Source organism: Egretta garzetta, unplaced genomic scaffold (genome assembly GCF_000687185.1).
Source record: "Egretta garzetta isolate BGI_Z169 unplaced genomic scaffold, ASM68718v1 scaffold708, whole genome shotgun sequence".
In the NCBI taxonomy this organism is placed as follows: Eukaryota; Metazoa; Chordata; class Aves; order Pelecaniformes; family Ardeidae; genus Egretta; species Egretta garzetta.
The window spans coordinates 512,547-519,139 of NW_009260485.1; positions in this window are offsets into that span (position 1 = coordinate 512,547).

A 6,593-nucleotide genomic window follows, 5' to 3' on the forward strand; every position below is an offset into this window, starting at 1 on the left:
CCACCTGCCTCCAAATTGCAGTCCCTAAAGACAACAGTCAAGATCAACTCACTGCTCTGAAACTAGACCAAGAAGCCTGAGATCTATTGCCCTATGCCAGGGATGTAAAAATTCTACGCTTATCTCTGATCTGTGAGAGTTTGCACAAGAAAAGAGAAAAGATACCAGCTGCCTATAAAAACACAAAAGATGCTTTGCTAGATGTTGCTGTTTATCAGGCATAGTTTTTTCCTTTAGGTTAAAGAAGGTCAAATTATGCAAGATCCACAGAGGCACAGGAATTTCGGAACATGTAGAAGAAATGATCTACACGATTGAACACAAACTGTTTTTGTAAAAGCATTTATTGTTTGTTCCCTGCTGGTGAGCTTAGAGCCATCAGTTGTAGTAGATGAAAAGAAACAGCTCAGGAAAAACAAATTAGCAGTGTTTCTGTTTCTGGTTGTTCTTTTCCTTGCTATAAAAGGCATGGGAATGCTAGGTCCTGCTGTGTCCTGAAATCTTATCTTGCAAGCAATCCTTGGGAAGCGTCAGTGGTTATCTTCCACAGTAATAGTTACTTACTGGGAACAGCAGAAGTGGTTGCCAGCATTTAGTCCTCTCGTTGTTGACTCTACTTACCCTGCAAGCCTCCTCTGAACTCCTGTAGTCTCGCAGCAGTAAGTTGTGTAGCTTGGCTGACACCTTGTAGGAAGATGCTCCACATAGGATGAGTCTAGGCAGAAAAAGTGATAGGCTATCAAAAAAGATGGGTGAGTTTGGCTCTCTTTGGGGTTAAAAAAAACAAAACCATAAACTGCAAGTGACCTCTGAAGCCACTTTGGCCCTCCTTTCACTGTGGGGAGCCTCTGGTCATCATCCCTCACATGCTGCTGCCCCAGCTGCATGTATCAGTGTGTACTGCCTCCCCCATGGCGCCCTCAGCTACCTGAACTAGTATAGAGCCCAGCAAAAGTGGGCAGAGGCATTTGTGCGGATTATACATCTCAGTAACCCAGTTTGTGGTTAGTAACCTTTTTTTTTTAAATCTTAAAAACATCATCTGTTCTTTATGCTGAGAAATGAAGTATTTTTCATTACCATGTAACATGGGTCTTGGTAAAATCAGAAAATAAGCTGTCTGCACAACCCTTAGGTTTTATACCACGTTGTGGTGCTCTGTGGCTGTTCTGAACAACAGTGTGGCTGGTGACTCTTCAGCAAGGTAGTGGTATAGATTATGGTCTGATGGATCTTAACTGACTGATGAAAAGTGCACGTTCCTTCAGTTAACAGGACCACAAAGGTGACAAGGATCAAAGCCTGTAAAGGAGGAGCTAAAGCTGTTCAAACACCAAGATGAAAAGGTATGTTTGCGTGTTAGATCCCTTCTTTTTCTCACTTCTGTGCTTCACTGAAGAGGAAGGCAATTGCTTTAGGGACAAGAGCCGTGCCCACCTGAAGTGGCGTGCAGGTAAAGCAGGGCCAAGGGCTCGGTGGGTCCCGCAGGTCTAGTGAATGCGATCATTCAGTGTGGAAGCAGCACTGCCTCTTCAAACAACTCGGTGAGGTTTCTTGTGCAAGAGCAACGCCTCCTGCACAAGAAAGGAGCGGAAAGGCAGGAGAAGCAGTGTAGCACTAACCCTTATTAAAAACACAACAAACTCTAATGCCTGAGATGCAGGTGATGGCAACAGCAGCCCTATGGCTGAGCATCCCAAGGTCCTAAAAGGGGAAGGGAAAGTGAGTGGAGAGGCGGTATCTTACTGTCCTGGCAAGGGCTGTTGGTGGCAGTGTGTGTCAGTCAAGAAGGCAGCGTGCCCAGACAGTTGTTAAAGCAGAGTCTTCAAATGAAGATGAAGTCCTGCTTGGAACAGGCTTTCCTGAATCACGTGAAGGCACTAGAGTGGAACTAGGAATCAAAATACAGCCTTTTTCCTTGCAATTTGTGGAAGGATTTCCCCAGGAAAATAGCATAGGCCAGTATCTTTGAACAAGCCCTGACATTAAACAGTGGTGGATCTTTGAGTATAAAGTCTGCTGGAGCTTCTGTGTGGGTGCATGTTCTCTGAGCTAGGCCAGCCACAGAGGTACGGTGTTCATGCTTACAGGTAACCGCTGTGGCTGGGGGCGGGGCAGTGGTGCCTGTGCATCCAAGGGCTGTTGGGTGAAAATGCACCCTCTGCAAGCTCTGCTTCCATACAGCTGTGGATCTCATCCCACTGGGGAAGCACCGCGTCATCCTGTGGTGTGCTTGGGAGACCCCAAGCCCTACCTGGCAGTGGGTGCCTTGCTGGTCTGAGCCTGCAGGATGGCTACACCCTCTTGCCAGCATCCTCAAGGCCGTCACGGTTGCCCAACAGGCAGCTACAATTGCAATCTTCATATTTTTATTTCTGAGGCAGCAGAAACAATGAACAAAAGTAGAACTGGGTGAAAGCAGAGGCCTTCTGGAGGGTTCTTGTGGGTTCATAAGAAGGGAGATCTGGGAAGAGCTGACCAGGAGAAAAAGCACACCAAGCTCTGGAAGCGCTTCTGGTCATGCTGCTCTTTCAATTGCACTGAGGAACACCCTGAAGTCCTACCTGTCCTGAAGATGCCATGGAGCCTCTAAAGGCAGAGCTAATCCACATGGTGATGGAAGGGAAAGCTGCCTGTCCTGCTGGCTGGGAGTGAAGGTAAGATGGTGTGGGGTGTTGCTGAGGAAGACAATTCTGTAGCCCTATAGCAGAGTGGAGTCTGGTTACTAACAACATTAAAGTTATTGGGGATAAAGCAATGTTGAACTGGGCCATTCCCAGTTGGAAATAGGAACAGCTCCTCCTGCTCTTTTTTTTGCCTGTTATGGTATCCCATTATCTTCCATGTGATGACTATGCGGGGAATGGAGTCCGCCCTCCTGAAATACCCGGACCCTTTGTCTCTGAGGGACAAACCTGAAAAATATTTTGACTTGGGATAAGAAGCAAGCTTACCATAAGAACTTAAAAAGTACATGCAAGATCAGACCAGAGGTCCAAGCTAGCACAGTAGCCTGTCTCCCTCGCTGGTCAGTAGGATCAACGTGGTTAAGGGGCACAGGGCAGAGTGAAAGGACGGGGCAAGGATACTTGTCTAACGCTGCCCCTACTTCTGGCAATACCCAACTCAAGTGCTTTCTGAGCTAGAGACGGTATTTTCTATTTAATAGTCCAGGATTTGTCCAACGGCTGTTGGAATCTAGGCAGACTTTGGTCGTCCATCACATGTGGCTATGCAAAAAGTTTCAAGGTTTGAGAAGAGGCACACTCACTCTGCCGTTCACTCCTCTGCTGAGACAAATCAGTGCAATATAGGAGAATTATGAAGGCTTGTTAAAGGTCTTAATTCCCACAGGAGCAGTTAGTGCCAGGCTCCAGCCAGCCACGAGCTGGCTTCAGGGTGGCAACACATCACAGCACATTTTAATACCATCACAGCACATTTTTCAAAGGGCCTTTTAGAAGGATCTGGTCTTGTCCACACAAACATTATCCCTTCAGCTCTGCTGGAGAACTGATTTATGGATACAAATTTTGCCCATAGTTGTTTGGGCCAGGAAACATTGAGAATAGCCACACAACTTTTAGGCAGGGCACCGGATTTGCTGGCTAAAGGTTTTTCTGGTGGTTGACTCCATATTCAGGCCTGGAACATCAAGAGCCTCTCGCAACACTGAGACTAGGGGGGATAGTTGATCTCAGGGTATCAGGATAGTCGGAGCAACATCCAGATTCACTCACTAATTGGTGCTGGCCTGTGACAATTACTTAATTGCACTGACGAAGAGAAATTTGTGTAGGCAGTCAACTTTTTGAGTGGGTAGGTCTGAATCTCGTGCACATCCTGCAGTTAGCAGAGTTATGCGTCCCTCAAGGGCTGCGTGCATTGGCGAATGCAGCAGCAAGCTCGACATCTGGGCTCCGTTACAGGATTCTTGACACTGGATTCAAAAGGAATCATGGAAAAGCAGACGGGGCTGTGATGCGGCTCATACGAGAGGCCCAGCAATTTTGGAAATGCAGGGGTTGCTGGCGAAACACTTCTATATTTCAAGATGTGGAAAGAAATACAAGCCAAAATGAGAAAACAAACAGAAAAATGAATGTATGCTAAGGATGGTAAGGCAAGTGAAGCAGGGTCAGTGACACTCACCACCACAGCCAGTAATCCGTCACCGAGCGTAAGTACTAGATTATGTGCCAATGTTAGACACAAGATGCCTGCGATAGACAGTTATGAAAACAGGTCATTAGGTCATCAGGTCATCATTAGGTAATCAAAGATAAAAGTCCTATTCCATTTTTTCTGATTTACTCTCCACACCCATTTGCTTTTGTGTTATTTGAGTTCTAAAGCCTGTATATGCTGCAGTCAGTTCCCGGGTCTGTGGCTGTTCTGATCAAGGTTTTCCTTTTGAAAGCACACCAAAAAAAAAAAAAAAAAAAAATCCCAAACAAAACCAACCCCCCCCAAACCCCGAAGAGGCATATTTACAGTTCTTCAGACCATAGGTTTTGCTTGGGAAAAATAAGAGCAACTTTATAAATAGGCTTTGTTCTAAGCCAATCTAAGAAAAAGGGAATCTTATATTCCTTTAGGAAGATGGTAAGGAAATACTAAATATTGGGTTTGTTCTTAACTCTTTACCTACTAATGCCTAACATGCTATTTGCTTTTCTAGCAAACATCTGTTACGTCTTCACAGAATTATCTGTTACAGCTCCAGCATCTCCTCCAGACTAATGCAATGTAGTTTATTGTCCACCCTCATTACCCATGACATAAACATGAGGCCTGCTTTTTCCCCTTCACATGTGTTGCGGGAGCACATGCTAACATCTAATACACTTGGTATTAACGCCGTATTTCACCTGCTGGTTTTATTATCCTGTCACTTCAGGCTGCAGGTTGGCTTTGCAGCTCTTTGCTGTTCACTCTCATCTTTCTTGCAGCACCATGCACCACTTTATTTCCAAGACACTTACATGTATATTAGTCAGTCTTCACTAGCCATTAACCCCTTCTCCTAAGATAACCTATGGGATTTCATAGGTGATTTTCCTCCACTGGTGAAACTGGTGACTAATTCCTATTTCGTTCCTGTATTGTTAACCAGCTATTTATTCATGCCAGGCCTTTAAATGATGACTCCTTTCTTTTATGAGAAGTAGATTAGGCCGAGCTCAAGTAGACCAGAACTACCTGATCTCCTTGACCTTCATGTTGACTGATTTCTCTGAAGAATATTTACAGGTCTGTGGAACAGGATTTCCTCTTGTGAAATTGCAAGCCCTATTTAGCCATTTGTCCAGCAACTCTTGGCTGTACCGCAGCTCCTACCAACTTGCCACGTGGACAGTACTGCTCTGAAGTTCCCTGTATCTCCACAGAATGCTTTCTGAAAATTAGTAGTTGCGACCTTCCATCCCCCTAGCACTAAGGCAGTTTTAAGTGAAAAAATATAAAGTATGGTTCATAGTTCAGCCATTTCATCCTTGAATTCCCTTAGAACTCTTGGATGAATACCATCTGTCCTGTCATTTTGTTTCAAAACCTTTTACACTTGGATTTGAGACAGATGCTCCACCATGCCTCTCCCATTAAAATGTTCTGTCATGAAAACTTCCTGAAGCTCCACTACAAGGTTAAAAAAAAAGAAGTTTTCTTTTCCTGAAATCTTCTCTAGGCATTGCTACTATATCTTCATCATCTATGGTCCCTAGGACTGCTTGGCAGGGCTCCTGGTTCTGATGTGTTTGAAAGTTGCTATTAATCCATGCGTTTTCTCCCATTGCCCTGGATGCTATTTTTTCCCTGCCACATGTTGGTGCATCTGGCCTCTTGGGGTGCAGGTTTCTTCTGGTTTACTGGTTTAGAAATAGCTTCCAATATTTTAAAGACTGCTTTCCTACATTTGTTATTTTCTCATACCTGCTCTTTGTCCACCTCAGTCTTATTTTTGGTGGTCTTTTGCTCTGCTTTACTGGGCAGCATGCCTGTCTGCTGGACCTCTAATGCAACGTGAGCAGTCTCCCTGATGCCTGCAACCATTTTGGGCGTCCCTTTTAGTTTTGATTTGAGACAGACCTCCCAGTTCACCTCCAGTGAAAGGTTTCTCGTGAGTAATTTCAGAAGATTGTCCATATTGAACACGGATGTGAGAAAGGAATTCAGCTTTTCTTCTATGGCCTTATCTTTTTCTTAACATTCCTGTTGCACTTTGATCACTTCCTAGTCCTTCCCAGCGCTAGTTCTTTCCCTGCTCACAGATGGGCATTAGCTGAACCCCCCTGACCTGACATACCGTACTTTTTAAAGCTTCATTTGAAAGTAGTCATTTCCACGTGCTCTTTTCCGTTCGCCTTTAATCTATATTCGACATCCTTCCTATCAAAAGGACAAAATATGATCTTAAAAACATTACTAATTATCTTTAGCTGTGACATCATTCTTAATGGATAGATCAGCTTGATGCAGAGCTTTGCCTGGGCTTGCTGCAGCTCTTGGCTAGTAGGGTGCTCAACAGACTGTTCTTGCACTGAAGGTCTCCAGCAGCTGGGATATATTTGTAAATGAGATCATAAACAGAAGTA